Here is a 21,293-nt window from a genome sequence, read left to right as displayed (position 1 = left end):
ATATTAACATGATGTCTGTAATCTATATTAACATGATGTCTGTACTGTAACCTATATTAACATGATGTCTGTAGTGTAACCTATATTAACATGTCTGTAGTGTAACCTATATTAACATGATGTCTGTAGTGTAACCTATATTAACATGATGTCTGTAACCTATATTAACATGATGTCTGTAGTGTAACCTATATTAACATGATGTCTGTAGTGTAACCTATATTAACATGTCTGTAGTGTAACCTATATTAACATGATGTCTGTAACCTATATTAACATGATGTCTGTACTGTAACCTATATTAACATGATGTCTGTAGTGTAACCTATATTAACATGATGTCTGTAACCTATATTAACATGATGTCTGCAACCTATATTAACATGATGTCTGTAGTGTAACCTATATTAACATGATGTCTGTAACCTATATTAACATGATGTCGGTAGTGTAACCTATATTAACGTGATGTCTGTACTGTAACCTATATTAACGTGATGTCTGTAGTGTAACCTATATTAACGTGATGTCTGTACTGTAATCTAAATTAACATGATGTCTGTATTGTAACCTATATTAACGTGATGTCTGTACTGTAACCTATATTAACGTGATGTCTGTAGTGTAACCTATATTAACGTGATGTCTGTAGTGTAACCTATATTAACATGATGTCTGTAGTGTAACCTATATTAACATGATGCCTGTGGTGTAACCTAAATTAACATGATGTCTGTAGTGTAACCTAAATTAACATGATGTCTGTAGTGTAACCTATATTAACGAGCTGTCTGTAGTGTAACCTATATTAACATGAATTCTGTAGTGTAACCTATATTAACATGATGTCTGTAGTGTAACCTATATTAACATGATGTCTGTAGTGTAACCTATATTAACATGATGTCTGTAGTGTAACCTATATTAACATGATGTCTGTAACCTATTTTAACATGATGTCTGTAACCTATATTAACAGGCTGTCTATAATCTATATTAAGATGATGTCTGTAGTGTAACCTATATTAACATGATGTCTGTAACATTTATTAACATGATGTCTGTAGTGTAACCTATATTAGCATGATGTCTGTAGTGTAACCTATATTAACATGATGTCTGTAGTGTAACCTATATTAACATGATGTCTGTAGTGTAACTTATATTAACATGATGTCTGTAGTGTAACCTATATTAACATGATGTCTGTAACCTATATTAACATGATGTCTGTAGTGTAACCTATATTAACATGATGTCTGTAGTTCAACCTATATTAACATGATGTCTGTAGTTCAACCTATATTAACATGATGTCTGTAGTGTAACCTATATTAACATGATGTCTGTAGTGTAAACTATGTTAACATGATGTCTGTAACCTATATTAACATGATGTCTGTAACCTATATTAACATGATGTCTGTAACCTATATTAACATGATGTCTGTAACCTATATTAACATGATGTCTGTAGTGTAACCTATATTAACATGATGTCTGTAACCTATATTAACATGATGTCTGTACTGTAACCTATATTAACATGATGTCTGTAATCTATATTAACATGATGTCTGTAGTGTAACCTATATTAACATGATGTCTGTAACCTATATTAACATGATGTCTGTAGTGTAACCTATATTAACATGATGTCGGTAGTGTAACCTATATTAACATGAAGTTTGTAGTGTAACCTATATTAACATGATGTCTGTAGTGTAACCTATATTAACATGATGTCTGTAGTGTAACCTATATTAACATGATGTCTGTAGTGTAACCTATATTAACATGATGTCTGTAGTGTAACCTATACTAACATGATGTCTGTAGTGTAACCTATATTAACAGGCTGTCTGTTACCTATATTAACATGATGTCTGTAACCTATATTAACATGACGTCGGTAGTGTAACCTATATTAACATGATGTCTGTAACCTATATTAACATGATGTCTGTAGTGTAACCTATATTAACATGATGTCTGTAACCTATATTAACATGATGTCGGTAGTGAAACCTATATTAACGTGATGTCTGTACTGTAACCTATATTAACGTGATGTCTGTACTGTAATCTAAATTAACATGAGGTCTGTAGTGTAACCTATATTAACATGATGTCTGTACTGTAACCTATATTAGCGTGATGTCTGTACTGTCATCTAAATTAACATGATGTCTGTAGTGTCACCTATATTAACGTGATGTCTGTACTGTAACCTATATTAACATGATGTCTGTAGTGTAACCTATATTAACATGATGTCTGTACTGTAACCTATATTAACATGATGTCTGTAGTGTAACCTATATTAACATGATGCCTGTAGTGTAACCTATATTAACATGATGTCTGTAGTGTAACCTATATTAACATGATGTCTGTAGTGTAACCTATATTAACATGATGTCTGTAGTGTAACCTATATTAATGTGATTTCTGTACTGTAACCTATATTAACATGATGTCTGTAGTGTAACCTATATTAACATGATCTCTGTAGTGTAACCTATATTAACGTGCTGTCTGTAGTGTAACCTATATTAACGTGCTGTCTGTAGTGTAACCTATATTAACGTGATGTCTGTAGTGTAACCTATATTAACATGATGTCTGTAACCTATTTTAACATGATGTCTGTAACCTATATTAACAGGCTGTCTATAACCTATATTAAGATGATGTCTGTAGTGTAACCTATATTAACATGATGTCTGTAACCTATATTAACATGATGTCTGTAGTGTAACCTATATTAACATGATGTCTGTAGTGTAACCTATATTAACATGATGCCTGTGGTGTAACCTAAATTAACATGATGTCTGTAGTGTAACCTAAATTAACATGATGTCTGTAGTGTAACCTATATTAACGAGCTGTCTGTAGTGTAACCTATATTAACATGAATTCTGTAGTGTAACCTATATTACCATGATGTCTGTAGTGTAACCTATATTAACATGATGTCTGTAGTGTAACCTATATTAACATGATGTCTGTAGTGTAACCTATATTAACATGATGTCTGTAACCTATTTTAACATGATGTCTGTAACCTATATTAACAGGCTGTCTATAATCTATATTAAGATGATGTCTGTAGTGTAACCTATATTAACATGATGTCTGTAACATTTATTAACATGATGTCTGTAGTGTAACCTATATTAGCATGATGTCTGTAGTGTAACCTATATTAACATGATGTCTGTAGTGTAACCTATATTAACATGATGTCTGTAGTGTAACCTATATTAACATGATGTCTGTAGTGTAACCTATATTAACATGATGTCTGTAGTGTAACCTATATTAACATGATGTCTGTAACCAATATTAACATGATGTCTGTAGTGTAACCTATATTAACATGATGTCTGTAGTTCAACCTATATTAACATGATGTCTGTAGTTCAACCTATATTAACATGATGTCTGTAGTGTAACCTATATTAACATGATGTCTGTAGTGTAACCTATGTTAACATGATGTCTGTAACCTATATTAACATGATGTCTGTAACCTATATTAACATGATGTCTGTAACCTATATTAACATGATGTCTGTAGTGTAACCTATATTAACATGATGTCTGCAACCTATATTAACATGATGTCTGTAGTGTAACCTATATTAACATGATGTCTGTAACCTATATTAACATGATGTCGGTAGTGTAACCTATATTAACGTGATGTCTGTACTGTAACCTATATTAACGTGATGTCTGTAGTGTAACCTATATTAACGTGATGTCTGTACTGTAATCTAAATTAACATGATGTCTGTATTGTAACCTATATTAACGTGATGTCTGTACTGTAACCTATATTAACGTGATGTCTGTAGTGTAACCTATATTAACGTGATGTCTGTAGTGTAACCTATATTAACATGATGTCTGTAGTGTAACCTATATTAACATGATGCCTGTGGTGTAACCTAAATTAACATGATGTCTGTAGTGTAACCTAAATTAACATGATGTCTGTAGTGTAACCTATATTAACGAGCTGTCTGTAGTGTAACCTATATTAACATGAATTCTGTAGTGTAACCTATATTAACATGATGTCTGTAGTGTAACCTATATTAACATGATGTCTGTAGTGTAACCTATATTAACATGATGTCTGTAGTGTAACCTATATTAACATGATGTCTGTAACCTATTTTAACATGATGTCTGTAACCTATATTAACAGGCTGTCTATAATCTATATTAAGATGATGTCTGTAGTGTAACCTATATTAACATGATGTCTGTAACATTTATTAACATGATGTCTGTAGTGTAACCTATATTAGCATGATGTCTGTAGTGTAACCTATATTAACATGATGTCTGTAGTGTAACCTATATTAACATGATGTCTGCAGTGTAACTTATATTAACATGATGTCTGTAGTGTAACCTATATTAACATGATGTCTGTAACCTATATTAACATGATGTCTGTAGTGTAACCTATATTAACATGATGTCTGTAGTTCAACCTATATTAACATGATGTCTGTAGTTCAACCTATATTAACATGATGTCTGTAGTGTAACCTATATTAACATGATGTCTGTAGTGTAAACTATGTTAACATGATGTCTGTAACCTATATTAACATGATGTCTGTAACCTATATTAACATGATGTCTGTAACCTATATTAACATGATGTCTGTAACCTATATTAACATGATGTCTGTAGTGTAACCTATATTAACATGATGTCTGTAACCTATATTAACATGATGTCTGTACTGTAACCTATATTAACATGATGTCTGTAATCTATATTAACATGATGTCTGTAGTGTAACCTATATTAACATGATGTCTGTAACCTATATTAACATGATGTCTGTAGTGTAACCTATATTAACATGATGTCGGTAGTGTAACCTATATTAACATGAAGTTTGTAGTGTAACCTATATTAACATGATGTCTGTAGTGTAACCTATATTAACATGATGTCTGTAGTGTAACCTATATTAACATGATGTCTGTAGTGTAACCTATATTAACATGATGTCTGTAGTGTAACCTATACTAACATGATGTCTGTAGTGTAACCTATATTAACAGGCTGTCTGTTACCTATATTAACATGATGTCTGTAACCTATATTAACATGACGTCGGTAGTGTAACCTATATTAACATGATGTCTGTAACCTATATTAACATGATGTCTGTAGTGTAACCTATATTAACATGATGTCTGTAACCTATATTAACATGATGTCGGTAGTGAAACCTATATTAACGTGATGTCTGTACTGTAACCTATATTAACGTGATGTCTGTACTGTAATCTAAATTAACATGAGGTCTGTAGTGTAACCTATATTAACATGATGTCTGTACTGTAACCTATATTAGCGTGATGTCTGTACTGTCATCTAAATTAACATGATGTCTGTAGTGTCACCTATATTAACGTGATGTCTGTACTGTAACCTATATTAACATGATGTCTGTAGTGTAACCTATATTAACATGATGTCTGTACTGTAACCTATATTAACATGATGTCTGTAGTGTAACCTATATTAACATGATGCCTGTAGTGTAACCTATATTAACATGATGTCTGTAGTGTAACCTATATTAACATGATGTCTGTAGTGTAACCTATATTAACATGATGTCTGTAGTGTAACCTATATTAATGTGATTTCTGTACTGTAACCTATATTAACATGATGTCTGTAGTGTAACCTATATTAACATGATCTCTGTAGTGTAACCTATATTAACGTGCTGTCTGTAGTGTAACCTATATTAACGTGCTGTCTGTAGTGTAACCTATATTAACGTGATGTCTGTAGTGTAACCTATATTAACATGATGTCTGTAACCTATTTTAACATGATGTCTGTAACCTATATTAACAGGCTGTCTATAACCTATATTAAGATGATGTCTGTAGTGTAACCTATATTAACATGATGTCTGTAACCTATATTAACATGATGTCTGTAGTGTAACCTATATTAACATGATGTCTGTAGTGTAACCTATATTAACATGATGCCTGTGGTGTAACCTAAATTAACATGATGTCTGTAGTGTAACCTAAATTAACATGATGTCTGTAGTGTAACCTATATTAACGAGCTGTCTGTAGTGTAACCTATATTAACATGAATTCTGTAGTGTAACCTATATTAACATGATGTCTGTAGTGTAACCTATATTAACATGATGTCTGTAGTGTAACCTATATTAACATGATGTCTGTAGTGTAACCTATATTAACATGATGTCTGTAACCTATTTTAACATGATGTCTGTAACCTATATTAACAGGCTGTCTATAATCTATATTAAGATGATGTCTGTAGTGTAACCTATATTAACATGATGTCTGTAACATTTATTAACATGATGTCTGTAGTGTAACCTATATTAGCATGATGTCTGTAGTGTAACCTATATTAACATGATGTCTGTAGTGTAACCTATATTAACATGATGTCTGTAGTGTAACCTATATTAACATGATGTCTGTAGTGTAACCTATATTAACATGATGTCTGTAGTGTAACCTATATTAACATGATGTCTGTAACCAATATTAACATGATGTCTGTAGTGTAACCTATATTAACATGATGTCTGTAGTTCAACCTATATTAACATGATGTCTGTAGTTCAACCTATATTAACATGATGTCTGTAGTGTAACCTATATTAACATGATGTCTGTAGTGTAACCTATGTTAACATGATGTCTGTAACCTATATTAACATGATGTCTGTAACCTATATTAACATGATGTCTGTAACCTATATTAACATGATGTCTGTAGTGTAACCTATATTAACATGATGTCTGTAACCTATATTAACATGATGTCTGTACTGTAACCTATATTAACATGATGTCTGTAATCTATATTAACATGATGTCTGTAGTGTAACCTATATTAACATGAGTGTAACCTATATTAACATGTCTGTAGTGTAAAATATATTAACATGATGTCTGTAGTGTAACCTATATTAACATGATGTCTGTAGTGTAACCTATGTTAACATGATGTCTGTATGATGTCTGTAGTGTAACCTATGTTAACATGATGTCTGTAACCTATATTAACATGATGTCTGTAACCTATATTAACATGATGTCTGTAACCTATATTAACATGATGTCTGTAGTGTAACCTATATTAACATGATGTCTGTAACCTATATTAACATGATGTCTGTACTGTAACCTATATTAACATGATGTCTGTAATCTATATTAACATGATGTCTGTAGTGTAACCTATATTAACATGATGTCTGTAACCTATATTAACATGATGTCTGTAGTGTAACCTATATTAACATGATGTCTGTAGTGTAACCTATATTAACATGATGTCTGTACTGTAACCTATATTAACATGATGTCTGTAGTGTAACCTATATTAACATGATGCCTGTAGTGTAACCTATATTAACATGATGTCTGTAGTGTAACCTATATTAACATGATGTCTGTAGTGTAACCTATATTAACATGATGTCTGTAGTGTAACCTATATTAATGTGATTTCTGTACTGTAACCTATATTAACATGATGTCTGTAGTGTAACCTATATTAACATGATCTCTGTAGTGTAACCTATATTAACGTGCTGTCTGTAGTGTAACCTATATTAACGTGCTGTCTGTAGTGTAACCTATATTAACGTGATGTCTGTAGTGTAACCTATATTAACATGATGTCTGTAACCTATTTTAACATGATGTCTGTAACCTATATTAACAGGCTGTCTATAACCTATATTAAGATGATGTCTGTAGTGTAACCTATATTAACATGATGTCTGTAACATTTATTAACATGATGTCTGTAGTGTAACCTATATTAACATGATTTCTGTAGTGTAACCTATATTAACATGATGTCTGTAGTGTAACCTATATTAACATGATGTCTGTAACCTATATTAACATGATGTCTGTAACCTATATTAACATGATGTCTGTAGTGTAACCTATATTAACATGATGTCTGTAACCTATATTAACATGATGTCTGTAGTGTAACCTATATTAACATGATGTCGGTAGTGTAACCTATATTAACATGAAGTTTGTAGTGTAACCTATATTAACATGATGTCTGTAGTGTAACCTATATTAACATGATGTCTGTAACCTACATTAACATGATGTCTGTAGTGTAACCTATATTAACATGATGTCTGTAGTGTAACCTATACTAACATGATGTCTGTAGTGTAACCTATATTAACAGGTTGTCTGTTACCTATATTAACATGATGTCTGTAACCTATATTAACATGACGTCGGTAGTGTAACCTATTTTAACATGATGTCTGTACTGTAACCTATATTAACATGATGTCTGTACTGTAACCTATATTAACATGATGTCTGTACTGTAACCTATATTAACATGATGTTTGTAGTGTAACCTATATTAACATGATGTTTGTAGTGTAACCTATATTAACATGATGTCTGTAGTGTAACCTATATTAACATGTCTGTAGTGTAACCTATATTAACATGTCTGTAGTGTAACCTATATTAACATGATGTCTGTAGTGTAACCTATATTAACATGATGTCTGTAGTGTAACCTATATTAACATGATGTCTGTAGTGTAACCTATATTAACATGATGTCTGTAGTGTAACCTATATTAACATGATGTCTGTAACCTATATTAACATGATGTCTGTAACCTATATTAACAGGCTGTCTGTAACCTATATTAACCTGATGTCTGTAGTGTAACCTATATTAACATGATGTCTGTAACCTATATTAACATGATGTCTGTAGTGTAACCTATATTAACGTGATGTCTGTAACCTATATTAACATGATGCCTGTAGTGTAACCTATATTAACATGATGCCTGTAGTGTAACCTATATTAACATAATGTCTGTAGTGTAACCTATATTAACATGATGTCTGTAGTGTAACCTATATTAACATGATGTCTGTAGTGTAACCTATATTCATGTGATTTCTGTACTATAACCTATATTAACATGATGTCTGTAGTGTAACCTATATTAACATGATCTCTGTAGTGTAACCTAAATTAACATGATGTCTGTAGTGTAACCTATATTAACGTGCTGTCTGTAGTGTAACCTATATTAACATGAATTCTGTAGTGTAACCTATATTAAGATGATGTCTGTAGTGTAACCTATATTAACATGATGTCTGTAACATTTATTAATATGATGTCTGTAGTGTAACCTATATTACATGATGTCTGTAGTGTAACCTATATTAACATGATGTCTGTAGTGTAACCTATATTAACATGATGTCTGTAGTGTAACCTATATTAACATGATGTCTGTAGTGTAACCTATATTAACATGATGTCTGTAACCTATATTAACATGATGTCTGTAGTGTAACCTATATTAACATGATGTCTGTAACCTATATTAACATGATGTCTGTAACCTATATTAACATGATGTCTGTAGTGTAACCTATATTAACATGATGTCTGTACTGTAACCTATAATAACATGATGTCTGTAATCTATATTAACATGATGTCTGTAGTGTAACCTATATTAACATGATGTCTGTAACCTACATTAACATGATGTCTGTAGTGTAACCTATATTAACATGATGTCTGTAGTTCAACCTATATTAACATGATGTCTGTAGTTCAACCTATATTAACATGATGTCTGTAGTGTAACCTATATTAACATGATGTCTGTAGTGTAACCTATGTTAACATGATGTCTGTAATCTATATTAACATGATGTCTGTAACCTATATTAACATGATGTCTGTAACCTATATTAACATGATGTCTGTAGTGTAACCTATATTAACATGATGTCTGTAACCTATATTAACATGATGTCTGTACTGTAACCTATATTAACATGATGTCTGTAATCTATATTAACATGATGTCTGTACTGTAACCTATATTAACATGATGTCTGTAGTGTAACCTATATTAACATGTCTGTAGTGTAACCTATATTAACATGATGTCTGTAGTGTAACCTATATTAACATGATGTCTGTAACCTATATTAACATGATGTCTGTAGTGTAACCTATATTAACATGATGTCTGTAGTGTAACCTATATTAACATGTCTGTAGTGTAACCTATATTAACATGATGTCTGTAGTGTAACCTATATTAACATGATGTCTGTAACCTATATTAACATGATGTCTGTACTGTAACCTATATTAACATGATGTCTGTAGTGTAACCTATATTAACATGATGTCTGTACTGTAACCTATATTAACATGATGTCTGTAATCTATATTAACATGATGTCTGTACTGTAACCTATATTAACATGATGTCTGTAGTGTAACCTATATTAACATGTCTGTAGTGTAACCTATATTAACATGATGTCTGTAGTGTAACCTATATTAACATGATGTCTGTAACCTATATTAACATGATGTCTGTAGTGTAACCTATATTAACATGATGTCTGTAGTGTAACCTATATTAACATGTCGGTAGTGTAACCTATATTAACATGATGTCTGTAACCTATATTAACATGATGTCTGTACTGTAACCTATATTAACATGATGTCTGTAGTGTAACCTATATTAACATGATGTCTGTAACCTATATTAACATGATGTCTGCAACCTATATTAACATGATGTCTGTAGTGTAACCTATATTAACATGATGTCTGTAACCTATATTAACATGATGTCGGTAGTGTAACCTATATTAACGTGATGTCTGTACTGTAACCTATATTAACGTGATGTCTGTAGTGTAACCTATATTAACGTGATGTCTGTACTGTAATCTAAATTAACATGATGTCTGTATTGTAACCTATATTAACGTGATGTCTGTACTGTAACCTATATTAACATGATGTCTGTACTGTAACCTATATTAACGTGATGTCTGTACTGTAATCTAAATTAACATGATGTCTGTATTGTAACCTATATTAACATGATGTCTGTAGTGTAACCTATATTAACATGATGCCTGTGGTGTAACCTAAATTAACATGATGTCTGTAGTGTAACCTAAATTAACATGATGTCTGTAGTGTAACCTATATTAACGAGCTGTCTGTAGTGTAACCTATATTAACATGAATTCTGTAGTGTAACCTATATTAACATGATGTCTGTAGTGTAACCTATATTAACATGATGTCTGTAGTGTAACCTATATTAACATGATGTCTGTAGTGTAACCTATATTAACATGATGTCTGTAACCTATTTTAACATGATGTCTGTAACCTATATTAACAGGCTGTCTATAATCTATATTAAGATGATGTCTGTAGTGTAACCTATATTAACATGATGTCTGTAACATTTATTAACATGATGTCTGTAGTGTAACCTATATTAGCATGATGTCTGTAGTGTAACCTATATTAACATGATGTCTGTAGTGTAACCTATATTAACATGATGTCTGTAGTGTAACCTATATTAACATGATGTCTGTAGTGTAACCTATATTAACATGATGTCTGTAGTGTAACCTATATTAACATGATGTCTGTAACCTATATTAACATGATGTCTGTAGTGTAACCTATATTAACATGATGTCTGTAGTTCAACCTATATTAACATGATGTCTGTAGTTCAACCTATATTAACATGATGTCTGTAGTGTAACCTATATTAACATGATGTCTGTAGTGTAACCTATGTTAACATGATGTCTGTAACCTATATTAACATGATGTCTGTAACCTATATTAACATGATGTCTGTAACCTATATTAACATGATGTCTGTAACCTATATTAACATGATGTCTGTAGTGTAACCTATATTAACATGATGTCTGTAACCTATATTAACATGATGTCTGTAGTGTAACCTATATTAACATGTCTGTAGTGTAACCTATATTAACATGATGTCTGTAGTGTAACCTATATTAACATGATGTCTGTAACCTATATTAACATGATGTCTGTAGTGTAACCTATATTAACATGTCTGTAGTGTAACCTATATTAACATGATGTCTGTAATCTATATTAACATGATGTCTGTAACCTATATTAACATGATGTCTGTACTGTAACCTATATTAACATGATGTCTGTAGTGTAACCTATATTAACATGATGTCTGCAACCTATATTAACATGATGTCTGTAGTGTAACCTATATTAACATGATGTCTGTAACCTATATTAACATGATGTCGGTAGTGTAACCTATATTAACGTGATGTCTGTACTGTAACCTATATTAACATGATGTCTGTAGTGTAACCTATATTAACGTGATGTCTGTACTGTAATCTAAATTAACATGTCTGTAGTGTAACCTATATTAACGTGATGTCTGTACTGTAACCTATATTAACATGATGTCTGTACTGTAACCTATATTAACGTGATGTCTGTACTGTAATCTAAATTAACATGATGTCTGTAGTGTAACCTATATTAACGTGATGTCTGTACTGTAACCTATATTAACATGATGTCTGTAGTGTAACCTATATTAACATGATGTCTGTAGTGTAACCTATATTAACATGATGTCTGTAGTGTAACCTATATTAACATGATGCCTGTAGTGTAACCTATATTAACATAATGTCTGTAGTGTAACCTATATTAACATGATGTCTGTCGTGTAACCTATATTAACATGATGTCTGTACTGTAACCTATATTAATGTGATTTCTGTACTGTAACCTATGTTAACATGATGTCTGTAGTGTAACCTATATTAACATGATGTCGGTAGTGTAACCTATATTAACGTGCTGTCTGTAGTGTAACCTATATTAACATGAATTCTGTAGTGTAACCTATATTAACATGATGTCTGTAGTGTAACCTATATTAACATGATGTCTGTACTGTAACCTATATTAACATGATGTCTGTAGTGTAACCTATATTAACAGGCTGTCTGTAACCTATATTAACATGATGTCTGTAGTGTAACCTATATTAACATGATGTCTGTACTGTAACCTATATTAACATGATGTCTGTAATCTATATTAACATGATGTCTGTAGTGTAACCTATATTAACATGATGTCTGTACTGTAACCTATATTAACATGATGTCTGTAATCTATATTAACATGATGTCTGTACTGTAACCTATATTAACATGATGTCTGTAGTGTAACCTATATTAACATGTCTGTAGTGTAACCTATATTAACATGATGTCTGTAGTGTAACCTATATTAACATGATGTCTGTAACCTATATTAACATGATGTCTGTAGTGTAACCTATATTAACATGATGTCTGTAGTGTAACCTATATTAACATGATGTCTGTAACCTATATTAACATGATGTCTGTAGTGTAACCTATATTAACATGATGTCTGTAGTGTAACCTATATTAACATGATGTCTGTAATCTATATTAACATGATGTCTGTAACCTATATTAACATGATGTCTGTACTGTAACCTATATTAACATGATGTCTGTAGTGTAACCTATATTAACATGATGTCTGCAACCTATATTAACATGATGTCTGTAGTGTAACCTATATTAACATGATGTCTGTAACCTATATTAACATGATGTCGGTAGTGTAACCTATATTAACGTGATGTCTGTACTGTAACCTATATTAACATGATGTCTGTAGTGTAACCTATATTAACGTGATGTCTGTACTGTAATCTAAATTAACATGTCTGTAGTGTAACCTATATTAACGTGATGTCTGTACTGTAACCTATATTAACATGATGTCTGTACTGTAACCTATATTAACGTGATGTCTGTACTGTAATCTAAATGAACATGATGTCTGTAGTGTAACCTATATTAACGTGATGTCTGTACTGTAACCTATATTAACATGATGTCTGTAGTGTAACCTATATTAACATGATGTCTGTAGTGTAACCTATATTAACATGATGTCTGTAGTGTAACCTATATTAACATGATGCCTGTTGTGTAACCTATATTAACATAATGTCTGTAGTGTAACCTATATTAACATGATGTCTGTAGTGTAAACTATATTAACATGATGTCTGTAGTGTAACCTATATTCATGTGATTTCTGTACTGTAACCTATATTAACATGATGTCCGTAGTGTAACCTATATTAACATGATCTCTGTAGTGTAACCTAAATTAACATGATGTCTGTAGTGTAACCTATATTAACGTGATGTCTGTACTGTAATCTAAATTAACATGATGTCTGCAGTGTAACCTATATTAACATGATGCCTGTAGTGTAACCTATATTAACATGATGTCTGTAGTGTAACCTATATTAACATGATGTCTGTAGTGTAACCTATATTAACATGATGTCTGTAGTGTAACCTATATTAACATGATGTCTGTACTGTAACCTATATTAATGTGATTTCTGTACTGTAACCTATATTAACGTGATGTCTGTAGTGTAACCTATATTAACGTGATGTCGGTAGTGTAACCTATATTAACGTGATGTCTGTAGTGTAACCTATATTAACATGATGTCTGTACTGTAACCTATATTAATGTGATTTCTGTACTGTAACCTATATTAACATGATGTCTGTAGTGTAACCTATGTTAACATGATGTCTGTAGTGTAACCTATATTAACATGATGTCATATTTTTGAGCATAGGCCTATTTATTTATGCAACAACACACTCAGTCATCATCACACAGTGTATGTAAGTTAGTTACAGTGCCTCCTAAAGCCATGAGTGGCCTCCTAAAGCCATGAGTGGCCTCCTAAAGCCATGAGTGGCCTCCTAAAGCCATGAGTGGCCTCCTAAAGCCATGAGTGGCGTGGCCTCCTAAAGCCATGAGTGGCGTGGCCTCCTAAAGCCATGAGTGGCCTCCTAAAGCCATGAGTGGCCTCCTAAAGCCATGAGTGGCCTCCTAAAGCCATGAGTGGCCTCCTAAAGCCATGAGTGGCGTGGCCTCCTAAAGCCATGAGTGGCCTCCTAAAGCCATGAGTGGCCTCCTAAAGCCATGAGTGGCCTCCTAAAGCCATGAGTGGCGTGGCCTCCTAAAGCCATGAGTGGCCTCCTAAAGCCATGAGTGGCCTCCTAAAGCCATGAGTGGCCTCCTAAAGCCATGAGTGGCGTGGCCTCCTAAAGCCATGAGTGGCCTCCTAAAGCCATGAGTGGCCTCCTAAAGCCATGAGTGGCGTGGCCTCCTAAAGCCATGAGTGGCCTCCTCCTAAAGCCATGAGTGGCCTCCTCCTAAAGCCATGAGTGGCCTCCTAAAGCCATGAGTGGCCTCCTAAAGCCATGAGTGGCCTCCTAAAGCCATGAGTGGCCTCCTAAAGCCATGAGTGGCCTCCTAAAGCCATGAGTGGCGTGGCCTCCTAAAGCCATGAGTGGCGTGGCCTCCTAAAGCCATGAGTGGAGTGGCCTCCTAAAGCCATGAGTGGCCTCCTAAAGCCATGAGTGGCGTGGCCTCCTAAAGCCATGAGTGGCGTCCTAAAGCCATGAGTGGCCTCCTAAAGCCATGAGTGGCCTCCTAAAGCCATGAGTGGCGTGGCCTCCTAAAGCCATGAGTGGCCTCCTAAAGCCATGAGTGGCCTCCTAAAGCCATGAGTGGCCTCCTAAAGCCATGAGTGGCCTCCTAAAGCCATGAGTGGCGTGGCCTCCTAAAGCCATGAGTGGCGTGGCCTCCTAAAGCCATGAGTGGCCTCCTAAAGCCATGAGTGGCGTGGCCTCCTAAAGCCATGAGTGGCGTCCTAAAGCCATGAGTGGCCTCCTAAAGCCATGAGTGGCCTCCTAAAGCCATGAGTGGCGTGGCCTCCTAAAGCCATGAGTGGCGTGGCCTCCTAAAGCCATGAGTGGCCTCCTAAAGCCATGAGTGGCCTCCTAAAGCCATGAGTGGCGTGGGGAAACGTGGTTGGGCCATCAACTGATCACTGATGCTGATGATTGATGTAAATCTGCTAGTTAGCTACTGATTGGGATTTACAGGGCAGGCCAACGGTCGCAACCAAAGGACGGGGTGGCGAACTTGACGATGTCACGGTGACTCGCAGGCAGTGGGTTCAGAACATGAACAACAAAAAACTGTATCCAAAAATACATACTATTGTACCACCACCCAAAAGGGCACTTGGTGAGTAGGAGGGCAAAGGGGCAGGTGCTGGGGCACAGACCTGTTTGTGTGTGTGTGTGTGTGTGTGTGTGTGTGTGTGTGTGTGTGTGTGTGTGTGTGTGTGTGTGTGTGTGTGTGTGTGTGTGTGTGTGTGTGTGTGTGTGTGTGTGTGTGTGTGTGTGTGTGTGTGTGTGTGTGTGTGTGTGTGTGTGTGGATGCACTCTAGTTAATGAGCTCCAGTTATCTTTCCGCTCAACTGACATCTAATCATGCAAATGTTGACTGTTAATAGCTCACAGCATCAACTGACCCAATGGAATAGATGGAAACATTTTGTGTGTGTGTGTGTGTCAGACCCATGCTTCCACCCAGGACCATGACTACTGTACCAGCCTCCTGCCAAGCCTATTGGTTACAGTTAAAGTCAGAGGGTCTTCACAAGCATATACAAATATATTCACTGCTTTGATATGGACAAGCATATGCAAATATAAGCACTGCTTTGATATGGACAAGCATATACAAATATATTCATGCTTTGATATGGACAAGCATATACAAATATATTCACTGCTTTGATATGGACAAGCATATACAAATATATTCACTGCTTTGATATGGACAAGCACATTTGAATTTGAATTTTTGTCAGGATCCCTATTAGCTAACGCCGTAACATTACCTAATCTTCCTGGGGTCAAAAATGCTTTGAATTGAAGCCACACAACAGGCTTTACAGTCTATCAACTCTGCTATCGTGCAGAACATCCTCCAAAGCCTTCAAACACACACACACACACACACACACGCCAAAAGACAAACAAACATGTTGAAGCATCCCATTGTTGAAGAGGACCTAGCTAACCTCTGAAACCCCAATTCTCAACTTCCTCAATCTGTTCAAGCCCTCTGTGTATGACTCACTATGTAAATCTCTCACAGCTCCTTCGCTTCCATGGAACACAGAGCCCCGTGCCTCTGGCAGCGGAGAGGAGGCCTGGAGCAGCTAGCTATCCTTGGAGTCGGTTAGAAAGCTTGTGCTTCCTGCCCATTCTGTTGAGTCACCGTATGGAGATCTACATGGAGTGATGTTGCTCTCTGTTCTGCTTTGTGAAGGATCAGAGCTGAGTTCACCGGATGCTTGAAGGTTACCCACCCTGGGATTCACACACCTGCAACATCATCTCTCTAACATGTGCTCTCTCTCTCTCTCTCTCTCTCTCTCTCTCTCTCTCTCTCTCTCTCTCTCTCTCTCTCTCTCTCTCTCTCTCTCTTGTTTTGTGCCCAAATCACAGTCTGTCATTTTGTAACACTGAGTTCTGTCCCTCACTCCTCAATACCCACCCCTCCTCTGTTTAGACAGGCCCAGGGAGAAGCAGCTCACCTCCTCTGTTTAGACAGGCCCAGGGAGAAGCAGCTCACCTCCTCTGTTTAGACAGGCCCAGGGAGAAGCAGCTCACCTCCTCTGTTTAGACAGGCCCAGGGAGAAGCAGCTCACCTCCTCTGTTTAGACAGGCCCAGGGAGAAGCAGCTCACCTCCTCTGTTTAGACAGGCCCAGGGAGAAGCAGCTCACCTCCTCTGTTTAGACAGGTCCAGGGAGAAGCAGCTCACCTCCTCTGTTTAGACAGGCCCAGGGAGAAGCAGCTCACCTCCTCTGTTTAGACAGGCCCAGGGAGAAGCAGCTCACCTCCTCTGTTTAGACAGGCCCAGGGAGAAGCAGCTCACATCCTCTGTTTAGACAGGCCCAGGGAGAAGCAGCTCACCTCCTCTGTTTAGACAGGTCCAGGGAGAAGCAGCTCACATCCTCTGTTTAGACAGGCCCAGGGAGAAGCAGCTCACATGACTTGGTTGATAGAAGCATCGTGCCCAATACATGACTTGGTTCATAGAAGCACATTACTAAATAGCCTCTTGTGTATCCTACTATTCCGACTCTCAACAGGAAGTCGAGACCCCAAAGGAGTTCACAACATTTTTTTATATAAAATAACAGTTGCCCATCCTGATCTAGTGCCGTCGATGGTTTCAATAGGATATGTAGAGTGTCAAGGAATGAAAATAGGATAGGTAGAGTGTCAAGGAATGAAAATAGGATAGGTAGAGTGTCAAGAAAGGAAGATAGGACAGGTAGAGTGTCAAGGAATGAAAATAGGATAGGTAGAGTGTCAAGGAATGAAAATAGGATAGGTAGAGTGTCAAGGAATGAAAATAGGATAGGTAGAGTGTCAAGGAATGAAAATAGGATAGGTAGAGTGTCAAGGAATGAAAATAGGATAGGTAGAGTGTCAAGGAAGGAAGGAAGATAGGATAGGTAGAGGGTCAAGGAAGGAAGGAAGATAGGATAGGTAGAGGGTCAAGGAATGAAAATAGGATAGGTAGAGTGTCAAGGAATGAAAATAGGATAGGTAGAGTGTCAAGGAATGAAAATAGGATAGGTAGAGGGTCAAGGAATGAAAATAGGATAGGTAGAGGGTCAAGGAATGAAAATAGGATAGGTAGAGTGTCAAGGAATGAAAATAGGATAGGTAGAGTGTCAAGGAATGAAAATAGGATAGGTAGAGTGTCAAGGAAGGAAGTTAGGATGGGTAGAGTGTCAAGGAATGAAAATAGGATAGGTAGAGTGTCAAGGAATGAAAATAGGATAGGTAGAGTGTCAAGGAATGAAAATAGGATAGGTAGAGTGTCAAGGAAGGAAGGAAGATAGGATAGGATAGGTAGAGGGTCAAGGAAGGAAGGAAGATAGGATAGGACAGGTAGAGTGTCAAGGAATGAAAATAGGATAGGTAGAGTGTCAAGGAATGAAAATAGGATAGGTAGAGTGTCAAGAAAGGAAGATAGGACAGGTAGAGTGTCAAGGAAGGAAAATAGGATAGGTAGAGTGTCAAGGAATGAAAATAGGATAGGTAGAGTGTCAAGGAATGAAAATAGGATAGGTAGAGTGTCAAGGAATGAAAATAGGATAGGTAGAGTGTCAAGGAAGGAAGATAGGATAGGATAGGTAGAGGGTCAAGGAAGGAAGGAAGATAGGATAGGTAGAGGGTCAAGGAATGAAAATAGGATAGGTAGAGTGTCAAGGAATGAAAATAGGATAGGTAGAGTGTCAAGGAATGAAAATAGGATAGGTAGAGGGTCAAGGAATGAAAATAGGATAGGTAGAGGGTCAAGGAATGAAAATAGGATAGGTAGAGTGTCAAGGAATGAAAATAGGATAGGTAGAGTGTCAAGGAATGAAAATAGGATAGGTAGAGTGTCAAGGAAGGAAGTTAGGATGGGTAGAGTGTCAAGGAATGAAAATAGGATAGGTAGAGTGTCAAGGAATGAAAATAGGATAGGTAGAGTGTCAAGGAATGAAAATAGGATAGGTAGAGTGTCAAGGAAGGAAGGAAGATAGGATAGGATAGGTAGAGGGTCAAGGAAGGAAGGAAGATAGGATAGGACAGGTAGAGTGTCAAGGAATGAAAATAGGATAGGTAGAGTGTCAAGGAATGAAAATAGGATAGGTAGAGTGTCAAGAAAGGAAGATAGGACAGGTAGAGTGTCAAGGAAGGAAAATAGGATAGGTAGAGTGTCAAGGAATGAAAATAGGATAGGTAGAGTGTCAAGGAATGAAAATAGGATAGGTAGAGTGTCAAGGAATGAAAATAGGATAGGTAGAGTGTCAAGGAAGGAAGATAGGATAGGATAGGTAGAGGGTCAAGGAAGGAAGGAAGATAGGATAGGATAGGTAGAGTGTCAAGGAATGAAAATAGGATAGGTAGAGGGTCAAGGAAGGAAAATAGGATAGGTAGAGTGTCAAGGAATGAAAATAGGATAGGTAGAGAGGTCAAGGAATGAAAATAGGATAGGTAGAGTGTCAAAGAATGAAAATAGGATAGGTAGAGTGTCAAGGAATGAAAATAGGATAGGTAGAGTGTCAAGGAAGGAAGTTAGGATAGGTAGAGTGTCAAGGAATGAAAATAGGATAGGTAGAGTGTCAAGGAATGAAAATAGGATAGGTAGAGTGTCAAGGAATGAAAATAGGATAGGTAGAGTGTCAAGGAATGAAAATAGGATAGGTAGAGTGTCAAGGAAGGAAGGAAGATAGGATAGGATAGGTAGAGGGTCAAGGAAGGAAGGAAGATAGGATAGGACAGGTAGAGTGTCAAGGAATGAAAATAGGATAGGTAGAGTGTCAAGGAATGAAAATAGGATAGGTAGAGTGTCAAGAAAGGAAGATAGGACAGGTAGAGTGTCAAGGAATGAAAATAGGATAGGTAGAGGGTCAAGGAAGGAAGATAGGATAGGTAGAGTGTCAAGGAATGAAAATAGGATAGGTAGAGGGTCAAGGAAGGAAAATAGGATAGGTAGAGTGTCAAGGAATGAAAATAGGATAGGTAGAGTGTCAAGGAATGAAAATAGGATAGGTAGAGTGTCAAGGAAGGAAGGAAGATAGGATAGGTAGAGGGTCAAGGAAGGAAGGAAGATAGGATAGGTAGAGGGTCAAGGAATGAAAATAGGACAGGTAGAGGGTCAAGGAAGGAAGATAGGATAGGTAGAGGGTCAAGGAAGGAAGGAAGATAGGATAGGATAGGTAGAGGGTCAAGAAAGGAAGATAGGATAGGTAGAGTGTCAAGGAATGAAAATAGGATAGGTAGAGGGTCAAGGAAGGAAGATGGGATAGGTAGAGGGTCAAGAAAGGAAGATAGGACAGGAAGAGTGTCAAGGAAGGAAGACAGGATAGGTAGAGTGTCAAGGAAGGAAGATAGGATAGGTGGAGTGTCAAGAAAGGAAGATAGGATAGGTGGAGTGTCAAGAAAGGAAGATAGGTGGAGTGTCAAGAAAGGAAGATAGGATAGGTAGAGTGTCAAGGAATGAAAATAGGATAGGTAGAGTGTCAAGGAATGAAAATAGGATAGGTAGAGGGTCAAGGAAGGAAGATAGGATAGGTAGAGTGTCAAGCAATGAAAATAGGATAGGTAGAGTGTCAAGGAATGAAAATAGGATAGGTAGAGTGTCAAGAAAGGAAGATAGGACAGGTAGAGTGTCAAGAAAGGAAGATAGGATAGGTGGAGTGTCAAGAAAGGAAGATAGGATAGGTAGAGTGTCAAGGAATGAAAATAGGATAGGTAGAGTGTCAAGGAATGAAAATAGGATAGGTAGAGGGTCAAGGAATGAAAATAGGATAGGTAGAGGGTCAAGGAAGGAAGATAGGAT

General features: G+C 35.7%; 1 protein-coding gene across 2 annotated transcripts in view; it reads right to left on the bottom strand.

Annotated features, from left to right (window-relative positions):
• LOC106602019 (glucagon receptor) overlaps positions 1–21,293 on the bottom strand; it is a 252,163-nt gene that overhangs the window by 144,829 nt on the left and 86,041 nt on the right. The gene's annotated exons all lie outside the window — the stretch shown is intronic.

This window comes from Salmo salar, chromosome 03 (genome assembly GCF_965601325.2).
Source record: "Salmo salar chromosome 03, fSalSal1, whole genome shotgun sequence".
NCBI lineage: Eukaryota > Metazoa > Chordata > Actinopteri > Salmoniformes > Salmonidae > Salmo > Salmo salar.
This window is presented reverse-complemented; position numbering and strand designations above follow the sequence as displayed.